Here is a 27,982-nt window from a genome sequence, read left to right on the forward strand (position 1 = left end):
AAATGTATAGCATCTTGGCTATAAATGATTATTGGCAATTTTCAAAATCTGCTCACCATGAAATTCACTCAGAAATATTACTTCATATGTCAAAACTGTGACTAAGCCATCTCCACCAAAATGTTTAATTGCTACCTCAAACTCAAGAAGTTTCAAACATATTCATTATCTCCCACCCAAACCTGTTCCTTTATTTTCTTTTTGGATAAACCACCATCCATACAGTCAACCTTTGATCCTCCCTTCTATCTAAGTCACCCCTTACTTGGCGGCTCTGATAAACGTTCCTCATAAAATATTTCTCATATATATTCCTCCCCTTCAGTCTTTATATCCCTGCTTTAATGATCTCTCATTTAAGCTACACTTACTCTTACACTTAGCTTACATAGCTTACACTTACTCTTGTCAGCATCCCCTTGTGCTCTTCAAGTCCTTTTCCTCTATGTATTCCTCTCTCTTATAATTTAACCTAAAAATTTCAAAGTATTTGCATATGTACCTCCCCAACTATGAGATCTTTGGGGGATCATATTCTATTAATTTTCCTGTCTTTACTGCCTAATCATGTCTCATACATGGTAGCTTCTCACAATAAATGTGTGCTGACTAGAAAAAAAAGATACATCAAAATTGAAGGCATTTTCAGGCTTCCCTGGTGGCGCAGTGGTTGAGAGTCCGCCTGCCGATGCAGGGGACACGGGTTCATTCCCCGGTCTGGGAAGATCCCACGTGCCGCGGAGCAGCTGGGCCCGTGAGCCACGGCCGCTGAGCCTGCGCGTCCGGAGGCTGTGCTCCGCAACGGGAGAGGCCACAACAGTGAGAGGCCCGAGTACCGCAAAAAAAAAAAAAAAATTGAAGGCATTTTCGCTGGAGTAACTGGGCATTCATAGGCAAAAACATGAACCTCAACCTAAACCTCTCTTGTTATACAAAATTAAAAGCGCACCATGGAATCAGATATACAATGTAAAATTATAAAACCTTTAGGATAAAACACAGGAAACAATCTTCAGGATCTAAGGCTACATAAAAAGTTCTTAACCTTCACACCAAAAGCACAATCCATTAAAAAAATGAATATATCGGACCTCATAAAAATTAAAACTGTTTGCTCTGTGAAAGACCCAGTAAAGAAGATGAAAAGGCATGCTTCAGATTGAAATAAAATATTTCCAAACTACACATCTAACATATAGAATATATTAAAAACTCTCAAAACTTAATGGTAAAAAAACAAATGATACAATTGGAAAATGGGCAAAAGACATTTCACCAAAGAAGATATATAGATGGCAAATAAGCACATGAAATAATGTTCAACATCATTAGTCATCAAGGAAATGCACGTTAAAACCACAGTGAGATATCACTACAAGCCTCTCAGAATGGCTAAAATAAAGCAAAGTGGTAACACCAAATGCTGGTGAGAACACAGAGAAACTAGATCGTTCATGAAATGTTGGAGGGGATGTAAAATGGCACATCCACTTTGGAAAACAGTTTGTCAGTTTCTTATGAAACTTAACATCCAGAAATTGTACTCTTGGGCATTTATCTAAGAGAAATGGAAACTTACATTTATACACAAACTTATACATGAATGTTCATAGCATATTTATTTGTCATAGCCCCAAACTGGAAACAACCCAGGTGTCCTTCAATGGGTGAATGGCTAGATAAACTGTGGTATGTCTATACTATGGAATACTACTCAGCAATAAAAAAGAATAAATTATGGATATATGCAACAATTTGATTAGATCTTAAGGCAACTATACTAAGTTAAAAAAAAACCTCAAAAGGTTACATATAGTACATTTCCATTTATATTACATTTTTAAAAGGACACAGTTATGGAGACAGAGAACAGATTAGTGGTTACCAAGGATTACGGATGGAGGGAAGGAGGTGGGGGAGAGAAGTGGGAGTGGCTATTAAAGGGTAGCACTAGGAATCCTGTGCTGATGAAACGGTTCAGTTCTCTATTTTGACAACAGTGATGTTTACACAAATCTACACATGTAATAAAATCGCACAGACCTAAACAGACACGCACACACATACACAGGGGAGTGTACGTAAAATTTGGGAAATCTGAATAAGGTTGGTGGATCATACCAATGTCACTTTCCTGGTCCTGATATTGCACTACAGTTTTGCAAGATGTCATTATTGGGGAAACTGGCTGAAATGTACATGGGACCTCTTATTATTCCTTTCATCTGCATGTGAATCTATATCTCAAAATTTAAAGTTGTTTAAAAAATGAAGGCATTGAAGCAGCTTAGGGCAGCTTCGATAGGAGAAGTTTTCGCCTTTTAAATAGCAGTGGCAGCTGCTTGGGTTAATCACATCCAGCAGTCATGGAGCTGACTAAATTCCATTATATCAGTTAAAATTTCAGACACAGGAGGAGAGAGAGCTTGCCTAAAAGCTCAAAGGTCTTGATCTTTATTCATTGCCTGTGTGACTGACATAGTGTATGGCCTTGGAAAGTTCCCGGCAACTCCCCTCTTAGAGGAGAGGGTGGGGCTAGATGATTTTAACATTCTACAAGCACATCCTGGTCCTAAGCCAGAGGTAGAGGATAAGAGTTGAGGAGGAGGGGGAGGAGATGGAGGGGGAGGAGGAAGATTATCACTGGGATCTGGTTAGAAGAAAAAGGTGAAGTCTTTCCCTTTGGTAAGATTACTAATGTGGTTTTAGAACAGCATTTGTTGATGATAAGAAACTTTAACCTCTGGAAACAGGATACATCAAACAAGTATACAGTGCTTGGGAACACTTTCTTGGGAAAACTGGAAACATAAATGCAATATCCTAGTAAAACACGACTAATAGAGAACAAAGGTGACACATTTAGTCCACTATGGTAAACAGGACAATATACAACATAATTGAAGACAAAGCTAATTTCACAAATATAAATAAGACACTTTCAAAAATGGTTTGGGGGCTTCCCTGGTGGCGCAGTGGTTGAGAGTCTGCCTGCCGATGCAGGGGACACGGGTTTGTGCCCCGGTCCAGGGGGATCCCACATGTTGCGGAGCGGCTGGGCCCGTGAGCCATGGCCGCTGAGCCTGCGCGTCCGGAGCCTGTGCTCCGCAACGGGAGAGGCCGCGATAGTGAGAGGCCCGCATACACACACACACACACAAAATGGTTTTGTTGTGTCTGTGTACATGTATGGAAGTATTTTAAAAATAACTGAGGAATTAATGTCCTTTTGCATCATAGTTTTGTTTTTGTTTTTCCCCAAGGAAAGGTCTGTGTAGGAGGTTGCAGCTGGAGGAGCATAGTAGCCCAGATTTCCTGAACAGTTAGGAAACCACAGGGATTAGCCAACCAAGAGTCCAAACACAGACTTGAGGGAGTCTTTCCTTCATGGACTTTGCCATCTAACAAAATGAACCAAGCCAGTGAACCTACTGGCAACCTAAGTGGAAGAATCCATTTGGAATGGCTTAGAGCTGATCTCAGGGTAGAGGCAGGTAGAGTAGGTTGAGCCAGCTGTTTGGGAGTATTCTTTTTTTTTTAATATATATAAATTTATTTATTTATTTATGGCTGAATTGGGTCTTCATTGCTGCGTGCGGGCTTTCTCTAGTTGTCGCGAGTGTGGGTTACTCTTCATTGCGGTGCATGGGCATCTCATTGCGGTGGCTTTTGTTGTGGAGCACGGGCTCTAGGCACGTGGGCTTCAGTAGTTGTGGCACGCGGGCTTAGTTGCTCCGCGGCATGTGGGATCTTCCTGGACCAGGAATTGAACCCGTGTCCCCTGCATTGGCAGGTGGATTCTTAACCACTGCGCCACCAGGGAAGTCCCTGTTTGGGAGTATTTTGAGAGAGAATTTAAAAAGGCATCAAGCAAGGGGAAGGGAGTCTGCTCCAATAGTAGAACTGTTAAACGAATACTCAAAAGCTTATAATTATACATTCCAGGATAATCAACCCATGAAAACACTGCCATGCTCCCAACCCCCACACAAGAATCCTCCTGCCAATGCAGGGGACACGGGTTCGAGCCCTGGTCCTGGAAGATCCCACACGCCACGGAGCAACTAAGCCTGTGCACCACAACTACTGAAGCCCGTGTGCCTAGAGCCCGTGCTCTGCAACAAGAGAAGCCACCACAATGAGAAGCCCATGCACCACAACGAAGAGTAGCCCCTGCTAGCCGCAACTAGAGAAATCCCATGTGCAGCAATGAAGACCCAACGCAGCCAAAAATAAATAAAATAAGTAAATTTTTAAAAAAAGATTCTTAAAAATAAATAGATAAATTAGTCTCCTTCCTCTTTCCTATCTTCTTTCCAGAAAAAGACATAAGCGCAACGCATGAAATCCTGCAGTGAGGCCCAGGACCTGATGTCTGCTCCCTTTCTATTGCTACCTGGTCTTCTCTTTCACTCCACATGAGTGTAGCGTCTAGGGAGGTCTGTTTATGTCTTCATTTCAGGGGTCTGAGGTGGGTTGCAGGCAGTAGCTGATGGGGATACCCACTTGTTCATGCTGTTGTTGATTTCTAACCCAAGGAAGCACCTGAGAGATTGTCACATAACTCTGGACAGCCTTCCAGTATACTTCTTGGAATTTCAACGCATTTTCCCAAATGTCTAGTATTTCATACAACAAAGCAATTTTACCTTTATGTCATGTTGTTTCACTAATTGTTTTTCTTCTGAATTGCATCTCCCAAGTAGAATGTAAGCTCCCTGAGGACAAGGGAGTGGTGCTTCTCCAACTGCTCTGAGTGGCCCTGCCTTCCCATACATACTGGTGAATGGACACCTTCATCTTCCTCCAGTCCCGCCCTGAGTTACCTAAGCAGAGGAAACGTTACTTTGCAATAGGCTGATGGCTTCTCTCATGAGACCTTAGAGCAAATCATTCAGCTGCCGGCTCAGCATCTGGCAGAGCCCAGGTAACATTTCAGGTACTGCTAAAGAAAATGATGTTAGCAGTAAGATACTATTTTTGCGTCTGAGATCTGCTATATATTCCTCTTAGTCTATCACTATGTAAAGACTGACATATTTTGACCATATAAAGGTTTTAATTTTGCAGCAATGTCAATTTCACTATCAGTGTATATTTGTGGTTAAGCTTTGTGTTTATCTTCTGGGTCTGCATCCATCTTGATGAGTGTTTTCTGGGGTCATGGACATGGTGATTAGTATAATAGATCAAGCTCACAATAATACACACCCTGGCAGTTTTAAGAGATATGAAGTAAAGCCTTCTGGAAAATAAACTGAGCTTCAAAAGCTATGTCTGTGTTTGAGGCTATGGGGAGGGGGAAGGGTAAACGGTGACAAAGCGCGAGAGAGGCATGGACATATATACACTACCAAACGTAAGGTAGATAGCTAGTGGGAAGCAGCCGCATAGCACAGGGAGATCAGCTCGGTGCTTTGTGACCGCCTGGAGGGGTGGGATAGGGAGGGTGGGAGGGAGGGAGACGCAAGCGGGAAGAGATATGGAAACATATGTATATATATAACTGACTCATTTTGTTGTGAAGCTGAAACTAACATACCATTGTGAAGCAATTATACTCCAATAAAGATGTTAAAATTAAAAAAGAAAAAAAAGAAAAAAAAAAGAAAAAATAAAATAAAATAAAATTTGGGAAATTGCAAAAAAAAAAAAGCTATGTCTGTGTAAATGCATGATAATCTAAAACAGGGTGGCTGTTACTTTTATCACCAATTTTAAGCAACTTCTAAAATTTTCTATGAACTGTTAGATCCATCAAGTGAACCTCATTCACCACAGTCATCCTGATTATAACGATCACATCTTATGGGGAAAAAGGATCATTCTTCTATGAAGCCTTGCTAGTTTGTATCCCATAATGCAGTGTTTACTTCTCATCACGGTAGAAAATTTCTACTTTTTTCCATCAAATAAGCAAAAATGGATAAACCCTAACCTGCAAGGTGCCAAACATGTTTATTTAAGCATTGTTCCTAGTCATCTCTCATATCGGAAAGAGTCATTTAAGCTAAAAAGAGTTAAAATAAAAGAGTTGTTTTGTTCTTGAAAGATGTCTGTTCAACGATATATGATGTTTTCCAGACCTACAGCCCTAAGGTTTTCCACTCTTAGCAGATTATGTACTTCTCACAAGTCCTTTTCAGTGAATGGTGACACCAGCACCACTGTGGAGTTAGGGTTGCGCTCTGGCTTCAAATGGTCTTGAAGTATTAACCCCAAGACCATAATGGCAGCTGTGCAATTTGTCTGTTGGATTCACCAATGCAAGATGGAACAGTCATATGTGCTGAGGGGTTTTTGAGGTCTGCTGCTAGCCGCCATTTGCTTCATAGATGAGAGGGCCATTGCTTTTCCTGCCTGAGAGAGTAAGGGTTACATTTCAATAGTAGCTGAGAATCTGATAGATAAACAGTTACTAGCAGATAAACTGGGGAAAACAGAAAGTCAGAAATATGATTTACTGGTGTGTATCTGCCACTTTGAGATGAATCTATACACTTAGAAATAACCCCATTTCTCACCTGGGGAGATGCTGAAGCATAAGTGAAAATCACAAAGTATAACTTTTTTCAGAAATGATTGAGGAAGTTGTAATACTAGGGCTATCTAATATTTCTGTGCCATAATTCAACTCCATTGCCCAAATCCTACAGCAAATCTGCCAAACACACAGCCCGGGCTGATGGTACTTTGGGGCATAAAGGCTCAAGGGTGGTAGATGGCATTGTACCACCTCGTGGTAGGGGGACCTCGTGGGCAAGGAAACAAAACAGAGTGGTGATCAGGCATTCAACAGATGCAGAAACTCAGAACAGAGACACAGGGAAACCGTAAGCTACATGGAAACCTCTCCCTCAAACAGGAAATATGTTTGAGGTGGTGCTAGTGAAAGTTCAAGCCAATTTCACTCATATTTTGTGAGACAGAGTTACCTCAGGATTTGGGGACATCCATGAGGCTGACATGTGCAAACTTGCCTATTATATTTAAATATGTCTTATTCCTGTTTATTAATATGTATGATTAGCTGTTTGTATATGGCTGTGATATGTCCTTAGAAAAAGAAAATTTGAGAGCAGAGCCTGATTATGCGGGTCTCTCACTTAATTACAACTATAGAGAGATCAGATAAACAAGCCACAAGTTCTGACCGAGGCATCACTCTTCATCCACCCAGTGGCTGCTCATCCTAATTACTCATGACTCGAAAGCATCCTATTCATACAATCAGTGTTTTGCACATTCCTTTCTTCTTCACCTTCTAGAAGCTATTCTGCCCCCACTTGATCAGTTACCTAGATGACAAGGCCCAGGCAACTCTAAAGTTGTCTGGTAGCTTCTTTCTTTGTTCACTAATAACTTAGTCATAGACCCTGGGAATTTCAGTTCTACCCCTTAAGCAAGTTACGTAAAGCATTGTTGAGAGGGATTCAATGAAATCATACACGTGAAATGTTTAGGAGAGTTCCTGACACCTCGTAATTCTTCAGTGTTTCCACTGCTTTTATTCAACTCATTTCCCTTAGTCTGACTCCAGATGCCAGGAGCCAACTTCTGATGATAATTTTTCTTTCCATGGAGATTCTTGCCTATAGGGCAAGAATGCCCTGATCGTGCTGATCCTAGTGACAATGATAATTCTAAAAATGGCATCCTTATTTATAGCTCAGTCCGTATAAGCTTGCTTAATGTGACTATGCCCTTGAGAAAAAGATCTGGTTTCTGAATTCAATCTCTGGACTTTGATGAATTCACTGAAGTAATGCTTCTGTGTCAACACCAACCTCTGTCTTTCCTCCCAACTTCTACAGCTCATTTTCTGGTTGTTAACAGAGGCTGCATGTTAGAACACACCAGGCTGTTTAAATTACAACCTGGGGATGGGATCCATGCATTCTGATTTTTAAAAAGCTACCCTGGGCTGTAAGCACAGATCTGCACTAACCCCCATAATCAGTGTTAGCCTTGAAATTCTAGAGTCAGAAAGACAATTCTGATGCAGGTAGTCCTTGAAACATATTTTGAGACTGATTAAAAAAAATGAATGGCCAATTTCATAGCCCCATTGAGCCAGAGTGGCACGTGGAAGGCATGGTGAGTATAAATTATGGCAAAGGCGAGCTCGCTCACAGAATATCATAAGATACTGAATCCAAGTAAATAATGTGGAATGACTGATGCACCAGGGAGGAAGGAAAAGTAGAAGATATGGTCTTGCCACGGGCTTGGTGAGAGCTCGGAGAAGCACAAGCCAGGGACTCACATGTTTCTAGTTTCATAACTGATGAGTCTCCCTGATGACCTTTCAGCTCAGCTAGATGGGGGCTGGGGTATGGAGTGGGGGAAGAGAAGAGAAAATCAAAACAAAACAAACAAACAAAATGATGGCAAGAATAGGTAGGAGAAAAAGGTAATTGGCATAGATTAGCATCCGTTCACAAGCATGCAGAAGGATGAAGGCTAAGACAGAAATGAAGCACCAATATCTGTCACCTTCTCCCCCCTTTATCACCAACTCAACCCTAAAATCAAAACCAAAAAATATTCCACATGTTCAACCTTGTGAAATCACAGGGCTATTTTTTCCCCTTAGACGATGGTGTCTGGGTGAAGTTGCATTATTTTGCCTTTGTAACCACTCCAGAGCAGATGGGTGTTTTTCTTCTTTGTCAATATGAGGATTCAAACTGTAGAAATAGAAGCAACTCTCAATCTCACGTCTAAAATATTAGAGGGGGCTTCCCTGGTGGCGCAGTGGTTGAGAGTCCGCCTGCCGATGCAGCGGACACGGGTTCATGCCCCGGTCCAAGAAGATCCCACATGCCGCGGAGCGGCTGGGCCCGTGAGCCATGGCCGCTGACCCTGCGCGTCCGGAGCCTGTGCTCCGCAACGGGAGAGGCCACAACAGTGAGAGGCCCGCGTACCTCAAAAAAATAAAATATTAGAGGTAGTTAGAAAATGAGAACATTTAATTTATAGTTGTTATGTCATATGCTCCTGGAAAATAAGGCATAAGAGGAAAAAGAATTCTTAAGCCAATAAAGGAAAAAAAAAAAGAAAATGAAAAAATGCACAAACAACGGACTACATTGACATTGAGGAAGACAAAAGAGAACAGTTGGATGCTTTGAAGTGTTTTCCTATATTGAAAATCTGATTCATGGTTTGACCAAATATTCAAAATCAACCTGACATATATTGCTTCCTAAAAGTTGTTTAGCAGCATTAGCAGAAATATTATTCTGTATGCATTCTCATGGTAAACATTACTTTGGCAGTGTTTAGGTTAAAAGGAAGAGTCAGAATTTATCTGCATATGGAAAAAAATCACGTGACATTTAATGTGTATAAATAGAAACTAACACTGTAGAGGAAAATCTGGAGTACCACCTGCAGAAGACACTTACCCCTCCTGAATCCCCCTTTTCTTGCCCCCCATTTATTGTGGAAGAACTATTTGCCTTCATATTTAAGCCTTACCTAAGCATTCTGGTGATGATATAACCACCACAGTTAAAAATGCCAACCAAGTGATCCTCTAAGAAAGAAGACATCTGACTAGTACTGCCAGGTCTAGGGGCCTTTATTTATAAGGGATGAGTGTGTGAGAGAAAACATTTGCTCCACCACTTCAAAATACATTTTCAAAGAGGTGCTTCCTCCAACCTGCCCAAATGGTGTTATTTAACAAACACCGTATAATGAAGGTTTAGAAAAGTCTTCTCCCCAAAACACTGTGAAGGCACAGCCATTTAAACATCCAAGCAGGATGAGTAAATGAGAAATATAATCATATGTAAGGCACAAAGGGAACAGAAGGGATGAAAAGCATAATACAACTGGCAGTGGGGAATATTGAAAGGATAACATAATATTTTTCCAGACCCAGAACGTGCCATTTGAAATCAAAAGCAGATAAACTGTTTATGAGCCATTTCCCTGATTTACTCAAGAACAAGACACCTTTAAAAGAGCATGTGGAATAAAAGGTATGTGGACCTGAAATTTGTGATTTATAGAAACTAAAAAATTCCATTAAAAAATTCCATATAGTAAAATGTGGTAACTGATCAAAAATCTAAAATATCTGTCACCCAAAGTGATGGATACTAAGTAAACTCAAAACTATTATGTTCTCTAAGTTTAGTGAATTGCTAATTGAAAGAGTGAAATAATTAAAAAAAGTACCATCCTTAAAATAAACTAAAACTGAACCATATTTAGGACTATAAGCCACAGACTACTTCTCAAATCTGCATCTATCTGTATTTTATTACAATCATAAAACATATTTTTTCATCTTTTAACCGTTTACTTCTGAACTGATTTTGTCTTACCGCATCCTGGGGTTTGTAACTGCAGCCCAATTAGAAAATCTCTATTTAGGAATGTAGCTTCTCTTTCCTCAGGACAGCCTTGGAGCCAAGATTCCTTTAATCTCACATGACTCCAGAGAAAAATGCCAGCATGCAATAGACAGTGAATCCCCCATGGTAGAGCTGGTGTGGTAATGACAATGATGAGTCTGGACATCTGCATATGCATCTGTCTCTAACAATACTGTGTGACAAGATCTCCTAAAATGAATCTTCAAGTGATGCAAAAACGCCCCCCACCTTCGCCTCCAAATATCCTCATGCCTGGTGTCAGCCCTAGAAAACATCATGAAAACAGCTAGAAAAACCCATTAATGTACAACTTGGCAGCTACGAGGAACAAAGGTGGGGAAGTGTAGGTGTGGCTGAATTTTTTGGTTTCCACCACAGAATCAGACATGGAGCAGTTATGACTATTTGGGTTAAGGATACAAAACAATTGTGCAGATCATTAAGAAAGCTTCAACTAAAGAGACCATTTGGGGTATAAATTTTAAATTTCTTTTCTATATTTCCTTGAAACATATTTATAATTAAAACATGCTGAATGTTAAATGTGATAAACAGATTTTCCAAAAACCTTAACTGATGAGTCAAGAATCATGAAAAGCATAAATTTAGCGTGTCCTGCAATGGTTGAAGGGGCTGCTCTAGGTATTTGGTTTCCAGCTGTAGAAGCATCAGAAGCACCTGGAGGGCTTCTTGCAAGAGATTGCTGGGCTCTATCCCCAGAGTGTCTTAGAAATTTGCATTCACAAAGAGTTCCAAGGTTGTGCTGATGCTGCCTGAGGACCACACTTTGAGAACCACTTTTCTACTATGGTGAGAATTTCAGGGTTAACTACAATGTCATTAACTTGATTTGTCTTTGGGAAGAATTTCGCTAGACTGTTGTTCTTTGTGATTGCCTCGTTGTCAACTGTTATTTCTTAGCCCCGGCTCTTGTACTTAATCTCCTGAGTAGGGATCAAACAAGTTGACAAAATCAATATACTTATTTTTAATGCATAATTTTACATCAAAAGAAATTAACATGAATGCTTGCTGGTAGGTGCTCCTTAGAGATTAAACATAGATTTGGGGTTCACTATTTTCTTCCTAGCTTAGCCACCTTTTCCCACACGCTTTCTGGTTGAAAACTGCATTTCAGATGGATAATGTTCCTGGGAATGAAGGACACTTAGTGAGAATTCAGGAAGGGCTGGGATCGTGTAGTTCCAGCATCCTGCCAGTAAAGACAGTCTATGAGAATGGGGGAAGTTTCCAACCTTGCTGCAGCCTGCAGTCATGGTTTCCCTGTAGAGGAAAAAGCCTTGGTTCGGAGGAGTAAGAGTACCGCCACGTGATCCCTGAACCTTAGCACTGATGGAATGTTCTGTAATCCTATTTGTATCCTTGTCCAAGTACTCCCTCATCCCACTGATCTGTAAAGTGCTTATTATTCAGAAACAGATCAGTCGTAATCCCCTGAGATTTATCCTCTGAGAATCAATGTTGAGTGATATTTTTAAGTTTACACTTGCATAAAAACTGTGGAGTGGACGTCTGTGAAGATGGAGCAGAAGTACTTTTCCCTCTTCCTTTCGCTACGTATAACTCAAAACCCTGGACACTGCACATAAAATAAACATACAAAGACTCTTAAAGCGAGAAGGCAAACGAAGCTAGGGGTTCTCAGGGCCCAAGGAATGACAGGGTGGCGAGTTCCCTGGATTTTTGCATTGCTTCATACATACCAGACATGGATATAAAGAAACCGGAAACCCAGAAATGCCAAAAGGCGCAGATAAAAAAATGGTAGGCCACCAGAAGTGTGCTCTTTCAGCCAAAGGGCCAGGAAAGGAGCAGCATAAAAAATAAAAAAAAAATTTAGACAGTAACTTCTCTACTCCAGCCATATGAGATAGAAAAACTGGGGTCCCACAACCTCCATGCCAACAAAGACTGAGTAGGGAGCCTAGACTTTCACGCTCACCAGGCTGTAACAAGGCACCCCAATTCCCCTCAACCCCATCAAGGTGATGTCACAAAAAGCAAAGTAGGGAGGTGGGACTTCCTTCTCACCAGGCAGTAATGGGACTCCCACCGCCCACCTCCACTAGGCTGTCAATGGGGACCATATGGGGAGCCTGAACTTCCACCCCCATCTGGTCGTACCAAGTCTCCCCTCGTCCTCTCTACTGGGTGGTGTCATGGGAGGCCTAGAGGAGAGTAAGGACTATCATCATGGCCCAGCAGTAATTAGACCACCTCCCTGTCCTCATGTTGTCAGGTGAGGGCACATGGGCAACAGAATGAGAGGTATCAGTGAAGACCCAGTGAGGAGCCTGAATTCATACCCTACCCCACACGAATCCGGACCCCTCTCAGGTGACAGGGGAGACTGGGTAAGAAGTCTACAATTCTACATCCACTGATGATGAGGTGGCACCATTCCCATTTCGCTGGGGTGATGTTACTGGAAGCTAGCTAAAACAGAAGGCTAGGGACTTCCCTGACAGTCCAGTGGTTAAGACTTTGCCTTCAAATGCAGGGAGTGTGGGTTCAATCCTTGGTCAGGGAGCTAAGATCCCACATGACTCACGGCCAAAAAACCAGAACATAAAACAGAAGCAATATTGTAACAAATTCACTAAAGACTTTAAAAATGGTCCACATCAAAAAAAATCTTTAAAAAATAAAACAAAATAAAACAGAAGGTTAAAATAAGATCCAGAGTCTTGTAACATAATAAGAAAATGGCCAGGTTTCAGTTGAAAATCATTCATCATACCAAGACCATGGAAATCAGAAACTGAGTGAAAAAAGACAATGACAGATGCCCATAACGAGATGACAGAAATGTTAGAATTATCTGACAAAGTTTTTAAAGCAGCTATAATAAAAAAATACATCAAAATGAGAAATTATGAACATGCTTGAAACAAATGAAAAAGTAGAAAGTGTCAGCTAAGAAACAGAACATATAAGAAAGAACTAAGTGGAAATTTTAGAACTGAAAGAAATCAGTAACCAAATATAAAATTTAGTGGGTGGGCTCAATAACAGAATGGAAGTGACAGAGAAAGAATCTGATAGATAGGTATGATAAGATAGAACAATTGGAATTACCCAGTCTGAACAACAGAGAAAACAGACCAAAACTAAATAGGTATGATAAGATAGAACAATTGGAATTACCCAGTCTGAACAACAGAGAAAACAGACCAAAACTAACAATGACAACAAAGCCTCAGAAACACGTGGAAGCTCCCAGAGATTTTCAGGCTGGTCCTAATCCCTGGAAGCTGTGAATGTGACCTTATACAGCAAAAGGGATTTTGTAGATGTGATAAAATTAAACATTTTGAGATAGGGATAATATCATGGACTATCTGGGTGGGACCTGAATGTAATTAAGTGTCCTTAAAAGAGGCAGGCAAAAAGAGATGTGACTATAGAAAGGAAGTAGGAGATGTGATTACAGAAGCAAGAGACTGGAGTGATGTGAAGAAGGGATTGTGAGTCAAAGAATACTGGTGGCCCCCAGAAGCTAGAAAAGGCAAAGAAAGGTATTGTCCCCACGAGCCGTCAGAAGGAACTAGTCCTTCCAACCCCTTGACTGTGGCCCAGTGAAACTGATTTCTGACTTCTGGTCTCCGCAACTGTAAGAGAATAAATGTGTGCTGTAAAACACCACATTTGTGGTAATTTGTTACAGCAGCCATAGGAAACTAATACACTGTGGTACTATAACAAAAGAGCTAACGTTCATGTCTTAGAGACCTAGAAGGAGAGGAGAAAATGGACAGGGATCAAAAAGTACTCAAAGAAATAAAGGATGAATATTTCTCAAATTTTGACAAAAGACCTAAATTTATAGATTCGTGAACCTGAATGCCAAACAGAAAGCCCAAAGAAATACATGTGTCTAGTTAAGACTTAAATGTAAGACTTGAAACAATAAAACTCCTAGAAGAAAACAGGGGAAAAACTTCATGACATTGGTCTTGACAATGATTTCATGGATATGACACCAAAAGCATAGATAACAAAAGCAAAAATAAACAAGTGGGACTACATCAAACTAAAAGGTTTCTGCACACCAAAGGAAGCAACAGAGTGGAAAGGCAATCTAAGGAATGGGAGAAAATATTTGCAAACTATATATCTCATAAGGGATTATGCTCCCAAATATATAAAGAATTCCCACAACTCCATAGTAAGAGTAATAACTCAATTTAAAAATGGGCTAAGGGGGCTTCCCTGGTAGCACAGTGGTTGGGAATCTGCCCCTCAATGCAGGGACATGGTTTCGAGCCCTGGTCTGGGAAGATCCCACATGCTGCGGAGCAACCAAACCCATGCGCCACAACCACTGAAGTCCGCGTGCCCAGAGCCTGTGCTCTGCAACAAGAGAAGCCACCGCAATGAGAATCCCGCGTACCACAACGAAGAGTAGCCCCCGCTCACCGCAACTAGACACATGCGTAGTCAAATTTATGAAAACTAAAAACAAACAAAAATCTTTAAAAGAGCAAGAGAGAACTGACACTTCATCTATAGAAGAAAACCAGTTAGAATGACAAAAGATTTCTCACCAGAAAACAGGGAGGCCACAAGGAAGTGGCACAACATATTGAAGTACGGAAAGAAAAGAACTGTCAACCCAGAATCCTATATCCAGTTAAAACATCCTTCAGGAATGAAGGAGAAATAAAGACATTCTTAGATGAAGGAAAACAAAAATATATTGTCACGAGGAGACCAGTCTGCTCTAAAAGAATGGCTAGAGGAAGTTTTCGAAACAAGAAGGAAGCAATAAAAGAAAGAATGTTGCAATATCAAGAAAGAAGAAAGAATATGGTAAGCAAAAATATCGATAAATACAATGAATTTTTTCTTGTTCCTCTTGAGCTTTCTGACTTATATTTGACAGTTGAAACAAAAATTATAACACTTTCTGATGTATGTAGAGGAAATATTTAAGACAATTATACTACAGATGGAAGAGGATAAAGGTACATAAGGAAAGGTAAGGTTTCTATGCTTCACTATAATTGATAAAATGACAACAGTGACAGGCAGTGATAAATTATATGTATATGATGTATATGATGTAATACTCAGAGCAACCACTAAAAAATCTATATGAATAGATACACTTAAAAACACTATAGATAAATAAAATTGGAATTTTATATATGCTCAAGTAACTGACAGGAAGGCAGGGAAAAAAACTCAGAGAAACTAAAAAACAAAAACAGAGGAAAAAAAAAGCCAAACAATAAAATGGCAGACATACATAGCCCTAATATATCAATAATTACAGTAAATGTAAATGGTGAAAATATACAAATTAAAAGACAGAGATCTGCAGAGTGGATTAAAACATGTAATTCACCTATATTTTATGAACAAGGAGTTCAAATCAACTATAATAATATAGCCAGGCTGAATGTAAAAGGACAGGAAAAGAAATATCATGCAAACATCAATCAAAGAAAAAAAGGAATGTCTGTATTATCAGATACGGTAGACTTTGAGCAAATAAAATTACCAGATATAGAGAGGAATATTATGCAATGATAAAATAATCAATACACCAATAAGACATAGCAATCCTAAATATTTATATACACACCAAACAACAGAGCTGCAAGATACATAAAGTCAAACTGATAGAAGTGAAATGAGAAATAGACAAATCCACAATTATAACTGGAAAGTTCAAAAATTATTTCAACACTTAATGAGACAACTAGACAGAAAATTAGTAAAGACATACAAAAATTCATTAGCACCATCAACCTACAGGATCTAATGAGCATTTACAAGACACTCTACCCCAAAACATCAAAATACACAATCTTTTCAAGATTGTTTCCATGAAACATATGCCAAGATAGACATTTTGGGCCATAACATAAACCTCAACAAATTTTATAAAAACTGAAATCATACGGAGTGTGTTCTCTGACCAAAATGGGAGAAAGATAACACAGGAAATAAAGTTCTCTGACCAAAATAAGAGAAAGATGACAGAAAAATCTCCAAACATTTGGAAATTAAATGCCACCCTTCTAAATAGCTCCATGGGTCAAAGAGGAAATCTCAGAAGAAATATTTAAAAATTGTACTTGAACTGAATTAAAATGAAAACACAACATATCAAAATGTATGGGACACAGCAATGGCAGTGCATCAGGGAAATTTATAGCACTACAAACATGGATTGGATATATTCTAACTTTTCAGATTATGTTTGTCAATGTAAAATAATCATACAATATGTTTATATGTTTATCTGTATTACTTTTTACAATAATATATGATACCACATATGATACTTTCATTCATGTTGCTGCAGGTGACAAAAAAAGATACACACATAGCTGTTCAGTTTTCTGCGCTGTGTTGCTACTAACAAATCTGTTCAGAAAACATAGCTGTGTTGCAGGTCTTGGCACTGTTCTTGGCTTGTGCTTGCTGTCAAAAAGGCAATCTTCTTCTTACTCAAAATAAACCAGAGCTTTATCAACATTCCTAGATCCAATCCCCACTGACAAAAAGGGATATCACCAATTTCACAAGTTTAGCCTGTACTCTCTTTGCTGGTAGTTTTATGCAGGGATTACCTTCCTAGGCTGAAGTTCTAAAACACAGTTGTTCCATTAATAAGTCATTTTTATGTGATAAAACTATTGAAGGGAACTGGCTAATTTCATGTGGTAATAATTAGGTCTGTTCACTAATATTGCAGTTTACTTCCATCTGGGCATGTGATAGAACAGCACTTCTCTTTCATCTGCAAGTTAGGAGTGGCCTTATGACTTGATTTGGCCAATAAAATAGGAGTAGAAGTTCCAGGTGTTGCTTCTGATAGAAGACTTTTAAGAACCTGTGGGTGATTCACCATGTTCCCATGTGTTTGATGAATGAATTATGAGGATCCTGTAGATGACAGGGGCTTTATGAGCCTGGGTCCCCGAGTGAGGAAGATGTAAAGTAAGAGTCTTTTATTGACCAACTTGGGCACAAAGCATTAGCAAGAAATAAACCTGTATTCATTTCAGGACCCGAGATTTTAGAGTTGTTTGCTATGACTGCATAACCTAAACTATTATAACTGACTAATATATTTTGTATTTACATTAAACACACAAAAGTCTTTGCAATAGGACACTGCTCTATGGCATCAAACTGTAAACTATAGTTAATGAATTATTCATTGGTGTACTTGATGGAATCTTCCACTCTGATAATACACACACACACACAAAGTCAAATCAAGCCTTGAGTCCCTTTCCTTATGGTACAAACTGGAACAATATTTTACTAGTTACTCCATGGTGCTTTGTATTTTGGGGAGCATACAGTGAAATACTGTATCACATTCTTCAGGGATACATGAGTCACAGAAAATGTATGCGCGGCCTAGAACATTTCCAACAGCTTCAAAGAAGAGAGTCAGGTATTTGTATATGTGCACTCTATATAAACTGTGATTCATGGTTAATATTAACATTAATCATATCAACTGCATATTACCCATCATTTGCAGGGAGAAATAACATTGATTAATGTTTTCAAACACTGTGCATAGATCTTCACGTGCATCAGCACACCTAACCAATTAGTACTTCACTTTGCTAATCACATGTGCCATGTGTTCTAGGTTAACATTATTTGGATAATATTTAACATTAAGTTTTTTTATCATAACAATTACTATGGGTCATGTCAAAAGTCTCCAGTGTAAAGATTAACAGAGACTTTTTAATTTTACCAAGATAATTCAACAGGTGTTTTTATGTTATACTTTATATCCTCTTTGCAGTATACAGTACTCTAGACAAAGATATTGGGGGTAGATGAAACAGGTGACTTTAAATTCTTAAGTTTATTGATGGTCATAGAATTTCCAGCTGTTAAAGATATTTTCCTAATTATTTGAAATGCTATAGTATATATTCTTGATATTAAAAATTTCTATAGTTTCAAATGGTCCTCAAGTTACTATTTTTGAATTCAAAAAAATATATAACATAAATGAGAAATTCCCCATAATCCAGCAGTCACCAGGCTTTGTCTAGGCATTTATATACCTGTTCTTGCTTTATATATTTTACATGTAAAATATGGGGCAAAAAGAATTTATATAAAGGCAGTTACAAGTTTTTCCACTGGTTTTTATTGAGGGAGAAGTAACCAAAAGATCAAATTAGGTGTTATGATTTTTAACAATGATGGGAACTTAATGCATCAGTAAAATTATGAACCAGATACTACAGTTAGTAGTCTAACTATGACTAGTACTAACTACATCTGTAGTTAACAGTATGGATTACAGAATCAATACTCGAATCAGAATCTCTACCTATGTGACAGTGGTCATGATTACTGTTCTCCTTGTGCCTCAGTTTCCTCCTCCATAAAATGGGGATAATGGTAATATAGGAAGCCTTCGTTTGGCTCTTGTGAAGAATACCTAAGTTACTCTATATAGAGCTGTAGAATGATGTCCAGCACACAGTAAGTCAATAAATTTAGTTATTATTATTGTTTGCTTTAAATTATTAATACACATTTCCCCAGCGTGTTCAACACTTAATTCACCTCACTCACTCTGGTGCCTCTTCTCTTCCTACGGACATTTCAGGGAGTCTTATGGATGTGCGATGAATCGATTACGTTTCTATTTTGAGACATTCTGCCACTTTAACAACAACCAAACACACACACACACACACACACACACACACAACTGCTTTTTAAAATTTGAAAGTAGTTGTTAAGGCAAAGAAAGAAAATGACTATATTTCATTAAATTTAAATAACTTCAAAAATCGGATAATAACCAGATACGGGTTGCACATGCTCTACATGCTATAAAAAGTATTGATAGAAGTTTTGTAATCCTCCCCATGTCCATAGGTGGATGATGAGGTGAAACAGTACATCAGCTGGTAAACAGAGAAGTGCAGAGATAACCAGAGTGAGATATAAATCTCTGATTCAGAAAACATTGATGAAAGCATTTAAGAAGACCACCTGACTTAAACACCTCCTCACATGTCATGCCTCTGTAAATATGTGACTTCTAGGGCATCCTGTTCCAACTTCCATGTCTGGCCCAGAATCCTTTATTACACATTCTTACAGAAATCCTTCTTTTAGAACTCATGGCAATTTGTAAATAAACATTTATTTGTATAATCATTGTATTGAAGTCTGGCCCCTGTGCTGGCAGGGCGCACTCATCTTTCTGCTCACCAGTGATCCCCAGTTCTTTGCCCAGCACTGGAGGCGAAGGGCCTCTCAAGAAACAGAGACAGCACAACTCTCCCAAAACTAGAGGTAGGGGACTTGAAAGGAAAAAGTCGTGTCAAATCCCCCAGGTGAGATAAAAGTAGTGAGAGAATGCTTTTTCTAAAATAAGTAAGAGAAACTAGAAAACTGGAACAGGTGAGTCAGTTCAGAAAGGATATATGTATGTGCCATAGGATTTATGCCTTAATAACCATCAACGATTTATATAGACTCGGAAAATTCAAATTCACTTTCAATAACAAAAACGATTGTGCCTGATGGCATGCAACTTTCCTGACTACAGCACTGTGCTCTAACACCCCCAAAGAAAGATGGAGCCCTAATTTGGCGTGTGGAAGAGTGTAACCACTGAAGATAATTATTTTCATGTCCAAAGATCACGTTTCCATATAGTTCAGTTGGATTGTATTCTCTTTTCACATATGATGTGGAATAAGTGAGCATTTGAAGTATGTACACTGAATTTAATTAAACTGAAAGACAAGACTTAAGGAAATCTATGAATGTCAAAATAATTTTGAAACATTATGTGAAGCAGAAATTAAATTTACTTGAAAAAACAACAGATGAAGACCTAAGAGAGACATCTGTCCAATAAAATGAATATTATAAGAGTTCCATGATAAGTTCAAATGAGAAGTAATTCTCTAAATATGTGCAGTTGGACTTCACGCCATTGAGACCTTTCTTCACATCATGGTTCATTTAAAACAAGTGGATATTTTTACAGTATTTCAGCTTAGAACTAATGAGAAAATGTGATTTCAGTCTTCATTGCTACACAACTTTGCCTAAAGTACATACAATTGGTGAAAAGGCATGACATATACAAACACTCGCAATATAGCCTGCTTTTAATCACTGAGAGTTGAAAGAGAATTGCATAATTCTTCTTTTAAAACTGCCTAAGCTCTTGTCAGTGTGATTGAATTAAAGATGATTAAACTCGCTCAAAATTTCTGCAAGATGGTGTTTGGAAGAAAATGATGGCCCTGCTTTGAGCAAAGAACAGACTAATACCTTACGAAGTTTAAAATTAAGTGCAAATTTAGAGATTCAGCTGCCTGCTTTATAATTTACTTTGCTGATAAATCTTAACTGCTGAAAATCTTAACTTTGCTGATAAATACTACTTTAATCTATAATTGTTGTAGGAAACGGTCAATTGTGGCAAAAGGAAATGACTCAAAGGATACTTGCCGTAATTATAGTATTAGAAATTATAGTATTAGAAAAAGTGTTAATTGTCCCAAAGGTGTAGCACACAGTTAAGAGGTTCATCTTGGTAGAGACGTGGTCAATATATCAAATATAGAAGATTTTAGGTCTTATTTTTATGAAAAAAAAAATGTTGGTTTAGAGTACATCAAAAGCTCAACTAGGCTCTAATATTTAAAACTGTACGACCTTGGGTAAATTACTCCACCTCTCTGTGTCTGGATTTCCTCATCTGTAAAAGGTGGACAGTATTATTACCTACTCTTTATGGTGGTGTTAGAATTAAGTGAGTGACTAAAGCTAAAGTTCACAGAACTGTGCCTGGAGGGCTGTTTTTTCCTAAAGTTTCTACCTTTGGAATAAGCAAAATAAGTCCTTTTTGTAAAAGAAATTAATAATTAAGTATACGTCAACAATGTAGGTTACTGATATGTTTGAAAGGAAACACAAGACACATTAAACACCAAGCGATCATAACAGATAAACTTGAACAAAAACATCAACTCAAAAGACCCTTTTTTAGAGCAACAATGAACCTAATGGCGGTGAACTTCACTGCCAGAGTACATCCAATACCCCTCACCCCGACTCAAGTTCTGCACTTACCTTCTCAAAACCATACCCCAATCTCGCCAGAGGAAAGTTTTACTACCAAGTCCCGGGCATGGTACCCCTGAGCCCAGCCCCGCCATCCCTCTTCTCTCCCTGGCTTTGGTCTTCTGATAGACACCTCGCCACCTCCCACTCCGGTACCAGAACGGACCTCGCTTCCGCCCTCTGTTCAGAGGAAAACTCCAGAGTGGGCAACAGGCTATAAAAGCCGGAGACACTCACCGTCCGCGCCGACCGCCCCCCCGCCCCCCGCAGGGCGCCCCCTCCCGCCCGGCCCGCCGCCCCGGCACCGCAGTGCATTGCAACACGCGCAGACGCCGCCGGCGGGAGAGGATCCCACCACGGATTTCCCGGTCAACAGTAGCCCCCCAGAACTCTCCCCACGTGAGTGTCATCCCTAATGGAGGTGGCCACGCCACCTCCCAGCAGCTCAGCCCGCGGGGACCACCGAGCGAGCAACCGTGACCACAAAAACAACTCAACCCGCGGCGCGAGCGAGCCGGCTGCCCTCGCCCTCCCGGGAGCTGTGCAGAGGCGACGGCAGTGGCGGCGGGGGCTGCGGCGCGGCCCGGCCTCGGCGGGAGGCCGACATTTACCTGCGCGGCCCCGCGCCCCCGGGCCGGCCATCCTGCCGCAGCCGCTCCCGCCGCCCCGCGGGCCCGAGGCGCCGCCCGCCGCCGCCGGGGAGGCGCCGCGCCGCAGTCCCGGCTGCGGCGTCCGGCACATGCTTCGCGCTCCCGGCGGCCGGCGCCCGCGCACAGGTGGGAACCCCCGCGAGTGGGCGTAGGGGCGATTCCCTCCCTTCGCCGCGCTCGCCGCCCGCTTCCACTCTTGACTTTGCCGGGTGCGTGGCGCCTGCCCTTGCTCCGGCGGCCGAGCCTCCTCAGCCCGCGCCCCGGCGCCGTGGGCTGCTGCGGTCCCTGCGCAGCTAGGGCTGCGCGTCACCGGCATCTCCCGCCCGGCGGCTGGCTCCGCGGCACCGGGCGGCCGGGGTCAGCGCGCGGCAGCCGGGCCCCGCGCCCACCCTCGCCCGCCACACGGACCCCGTCCACCCCCGCGCCCTCCCCCACTCCGGAGCTGTCAGAGAAGAAAACGCCTTGCACACACCTTGGAATGGACGGGCGCCTCAGTCACCGACTCGTCAAACTCTTAGAAGGTGTCCACCGGTCTGTGGGGAGGTTTGGGCATGGAGTAGGAGCCGCTTTCTTATTATTTAATAATGTTGGAAGTGCCCGGTCCGCTGCCAGAGTTGTGGGTCATGTGGGCACAGCAGAGGCTGGCTGCTGCCAGTACCAGGGTTTCCTGAGGATCCTGAAACTATGATCTCATCCTCCTCATCCGCCTCCCCCGCCCCTCTCTCCGCGGGCGCGCACGCACAGCACACACACATACACACACATGCACACACACGCACACATACGCTCCCACGGCATGCACTATCCTCCTTCCTGGACTGAAATATTCTTCAAGGGAAATACGGTGTTCACGCTCTTCATTGAAAAAAAAAAGGAAAAAGAAAAATCCTTCTGGAGAAAGATTTTCCTCTTTCACAGCTTGATTTATGTGCTTTGTTTATTTCCTACAGTTGGCCCTCACACGTGCAAGGGAGCTGAACAGAACCTCAGAATTAAAAATAATCGTCCTCTTATGTCGACCCAGATTTTGGTCAGAACCCAAGACTCAAACAGTACAATTTCAATTTAAAACAGAGGCAATAATATGCCAGGTTTGAATATGGAATAGTAATACCATCTGAGATGTGTGCAGTGGGTTTCTTTCCCAAGCCGCGAACATCTCCCAAACATTACCTCATTTATTTGCAGAACATCTTTGCAGAGGAAGAGGATGAGAAGGCAACTAGTACTGTCACTTCAGAGATACAGAAGCACAGGGCAGATAACATGACTTATCCAGGTTCAAGTAAGTCAGTATGTCACTATAAACATTAATTGCACAGCTACTCACAATTTGCCAAATTCACTATAATCAGTTCCTGGAAACTTAAGGTACTGAAAAATAATGAAGATATTTTTGATTATTTTTAAATGACCTTCTGCCTAAGATCGCAAATTAGTTAATTAATTTTTCTCTAGTATGGGTTTTCATAGAATGTTCTCTTGTGTATTTGTATATATCTCCAGTTTCACGTTTCCATTTATTTTCTTTCTTTAGTTTTTCCGGGGCTGTTTTATGTCTGCATGTCCCTGTGTGTATTCATATTCATTTGAGTGTTTTAAACTCCTTAGCAGTAACAAGCAATTTCAGTCAATGTTTTGGGGGGTAGTCACCAATTTCATAATGATTTCTGTATTTCATTCAATCCTCTTTTAAGTGCCTGCTGTGTATGAAGAGCTGTGCTCTTTTGAAGGGTATAAAGGAATTTAATACATGGAACCTGTCCTCCATTAGTTTACATCTAGTTGTTGAGATGATATATATATACATATATATGTATATGTGTATATATGTATATATATGTATATATATATGCACTGAATGATCTGTAGGTGAAACACTTTATTATTTTTAGTGTTATAAATTATCACAAAGAAAGTACAAGATACACTCCTTTTCTTTTTACCTACTTAGTTTCTGTTCCATGTTAAAATTACTTCATCTGTCTTTGTGTTCCAGATTTCATCTGTCTTTGACCTCCACAGTATCTCAATGGCCAAAGTAATACATTATTTTGCCCTTCACCTGCACATGCACTGTACTCACATAAACACTAAATGGGAATTTTTTTTATGTTGTAAAAGTTCTCACAAAGAGCACTCTTGGATAGCATTTGTGCAGGTGTATATAGGAAAATTCAGCAGCTAACCAAAGAAGAGAGGAGAGGAAAAATGTTGTGAGAGAGAGAATAAGTCAAAGAGAAGCAGAGAAAGGAGGTGGGGGAAAGGGAAGAATAAAAGGGTATTAAGAAGTTACAGGAAGAGGGAGAGAAGAAGGGAAAAAAACATAAAAGAAGAAAAAGAGGATCAAATTTCAAGTGAAAGCTAAAATTTTCCAAATTTTGCTTCATGGAAAACAGATTTAAGAAATCATAGACTTTTGTTATCATTACTTTTTGATAAGCTTATTGGAATTTAATGGTAAAGAAACCAGGTGTGAGTTCTGCAGAGGCTATCCTGAGTGATCTCAATCTTCATAATTCCATACAGGGTCCACTAGAAGAAATAAATAGACTGACCTGTCAATATAATGGAATAATAAAAATGACAATGGAATCAAATAACCATGACATAGTTAAAATTTCTAAGAAGAAATTAACACTGAAATTCAGGGAGGTATATGGGAAACCAAAGGCAAAGTTATATTAAAATAGGCAACAGAGCTAGGCTTGCAATATTTAAAGGAAAATAATAATAACATCTTATATTTTTAAAGCACTTCTGATTTTTCAAAGTGCTTTTCATAAGTCTTTATTAAGCCTAATAATAATTAGTGGTGGGCATCTCTGTGGGTTTCATTTTAAAAGAATATAATAGTCCTCCATAGTTTTACACACGTTGAATGGAGAAGTGCTGAGCACTGTCACTCATGGTTTTGGAAATATTTATATTTTGTGATCGGTCAGCCCTAAAGATGCTGCTTTGTACACCTTCCTCCAATCCTTCTCATAAACAATTCAACTAGATGGATTCCTGGGCATAGATCACAACGGTGATTTATAATCTAGGATTTTACACATGCTGTTGGAATTAAACTAGAAGCGTTGGCATGTAGCGGAGTCTGATGGCTTTGCCGTATTTCTGGGAGATTTCTACACAAGGGTTGGAGGCCTGAATTGAGCAGCAGTGTTATCAAGAGCACTTTCCTTTTGATCTGCATACTCTTGGCAGCATTTGTTTTAATTAGAGATGTATTTAGGCTTGATGATTATAACCTGTGTTTCAGAAATACATTACAACTCCAGTGACTCAACAATCACTAGCTGTTTGTGTCAGAAAAATTCCATTTAGGAAAAAAAATATTTTTAATAGGACTATGCACACGTATTTGTGGTTCCTACTAATTTAGCCTGTCTTTACCGAGGAAAATAATTTACGCATATTTACTATTTTGCTCTTATAACTTCTTGAGTTTTAAAATAGGTTATAGTGAGAATGAGAGTGGCCATAGGTCAAATCAGAATGTTCACTATGTTACAGAGAAACTAGGTGTGTGTGTGTATGTGCTTTATTAACATAGTGACGTGTGGAGTGTATATGGGTTATAGGTCAAATCAGAATGATTGCTGTCATCTGTGAGCTGGTCCTAGTTTGGGGGAATGAAGAATTAATAATTTTGGAATATTTAAAAGATTTGAATGACAAAAGTATAAAAGAAAATGGATTTGAAAGAGTTGAAGAAGTAAAGACATCACTATTTTATCAATTAAAAACACTTATACCCCCGGCTATAGACTACTGTTTCAGAGAAGGATGATATGGGGGCTTGAACAACACAAAAATTACATAAATACTGTTCCCCCAATACACTGATTAGCTTTCAAGAATGAAAAGTCTATTAACAGTCCAACACAGGTAGAGATGGATCAACTGAGCTGTGGCTTGAGGGATTCATGGTTATATGATATTTTTGGTGTGACAGCTACAAAACTTGGAGACCAGGGTGAGCCTGGTCTCATTTTGTTCCTCTCTTTTGTTCCTCTCTTTTTGTTCCTCTCTTTTTTTTTTTTCATTGTCCCGCCTTCCTGTAGAAGTCCTGCCTTCTCTCTGGCTCCCAAGGATAGTCAGAACCCTTTGCTGTCCTCTGACATTCCAAGATACCACTGTTTTGGAACTCATCAGCCTCAGACAGAACATGGTCTTCTGACCTGCACTGAAAAGTGTAAACTGTGACCTAAGCAATCATAAAAATTGAGGGAGTGTCAGTATGTGTTTGTATTTATAAACACCAAGGGTGTTCATTCAGCCTCCTCATGCATCACTTCAAGATGCATATTTATATAGTTAAGCCAGGTGTCTGTTTGCCTGAGAAATCCTGCTTTGAGGCACGCTTCTGACACCTGTTAGGGAGTATTTGCAAGCCCAGGAGGGCAGTTTTTCTTCCGCACCCACCTGTGTTCCCTGCCCCGTTACCTAGACTGAGTGCCTCATAACTCAGCTGCTTCTGGCAGCACCTATTTTGGTGCTCAGCCAGTGTCTCCTCAGTTGATCTTCCTGTCTGACTAACATCCTCAGGAGAAATGCTATTTGCATTTTCCATGCTCTCCTCGGATGCACTGAAAGGGAGAATGGAGCCTAAGAATGGGTTTAAGCGGTCCAGTGTATTTTGTTTCCTAGGGTTCAAATAAATAAATCTGCTGCTATTTTAAATAGCTGCTCTTCCACCTTATAGTGGCAATTCATGGACACATTTTATGGTGGTTTACATCTCTCAATGGCATCACGCTAGTGCACCCTTTACTCCTGGAAGAATCTGTTCTCTCAATGGAACATAAACCCCAAATGTTTCAGATAGAACTCATGTGTACTGTCACAGTGGGGACAGTGCAAAAAAGCCAGCTGGAGAGTACAGCTTTACAGTGCTTATCATTTACTCACTTTGCTGATGATTGACCCTATTTTTAATTGCTTTGGGGCTGACTGTTTTTGTTTTGCCCAAGAATACAGAATGTCTTGATACACGTAATCCAGAATAATATTGAATAAAGTAGAAATGTCACTAACAAATTTGGTCAATGTAGATGACCAATCCAAATAATTAAGGCCAAAAATTGCTATTTATTGAAAATGAGTTATCTGAATAGCTATCCACATTATCTCAGGGAAATGTCTAATTTTTCCTTGATGATTTCTAAATAAAACCTAATGTTTTCAATGATACCAAAGAAACCTGTTACAAAGTGAAAAACTTGGTCAAAACACTTTTATTTATGTGAAATCATTTGCCTAATTTAATTATTTCCCGCTGAAATGATTCTTTACATATCATATAGACACAGCCCAAATCTCCTGTAGATGGTCAGGACCATGTTAACAAGCACACATTTTAATTTGAAAGTTAATCCCTACAGTAAATACCATATAACTTATTTGATGCTGTGAAGCCTTGTATTTTATAACAAAAAACTAAATGAAAAAAAGGTGGGGGTAGAGATGAAACTAAACTAATCAAATTGTAATCTTTTAAAATGTGTAACAAATATGTGAGTAGATCCATAATTAAAATTTATTTTTGGAAATAATGGTATTTTACATTTTAGGAGGTGCATTTTGTGATAGTTTAAAGAGTATTCCTATGAGGTGATAATATATTTACTAATACGCAGATTTCTTTGTTAATTAAGATCTTATCTTTTATTTGTGCCACAAATATTGTGTATGATTCTCCTGTCCTTTCCTCCATTTTGTTCCTGACCTGCATCACCAGATCAGCATGAACTTTCTATAGGATGTTAAAGCTTTTCATTTACATATTACTTTTACTTTCTATGTTAATGTTAATCAGCT

General features: G+C 39.8%; 1 protein-coding gene across 20 annotated transcripts in view; it reads right to left on the reverse strand.

Moving 5' to 3' along the window:
• Nucleotides 1–22,812, reverse strand: part of DTNA (dystrobrevin alpha) — a 396,589-nt gene extending 373,777 nt beyond the window's left edge. For 19 of the 20 annotated variants that reach the window (XM_060121882.1, XM_060121881.1, XM_060121878.1 and 16 more), the window contains exon 1: nt 22,629–22,812. The gene's annotated coding sequence lies outside the window, so the exon portion shown is untranslated. The remainder of the gene's footprint in view (nt 1–22,628) is intronic. The other variant, XM_060121888.1, reaches the window with a different exon arrangement.
• Nucleotides 22,813–27,982: the final 5,170 nt, after the last annotated feature.

This window comes from Lagenorhynchus albirostris, chromosome 14, assembly GCF_949774975.1.
Source record: "Lagenorhynchus albirostris chromosome 14, mLagAlb1.1, whole genome shotgun sequence".
NCBI classification, from domain to species: Eukaryota; Metazoa; Chordata; class Mammalia; order Artiodactyla; family Delphinidae; genus Lagenorhynchus; species Lagenorhynchus albirostris.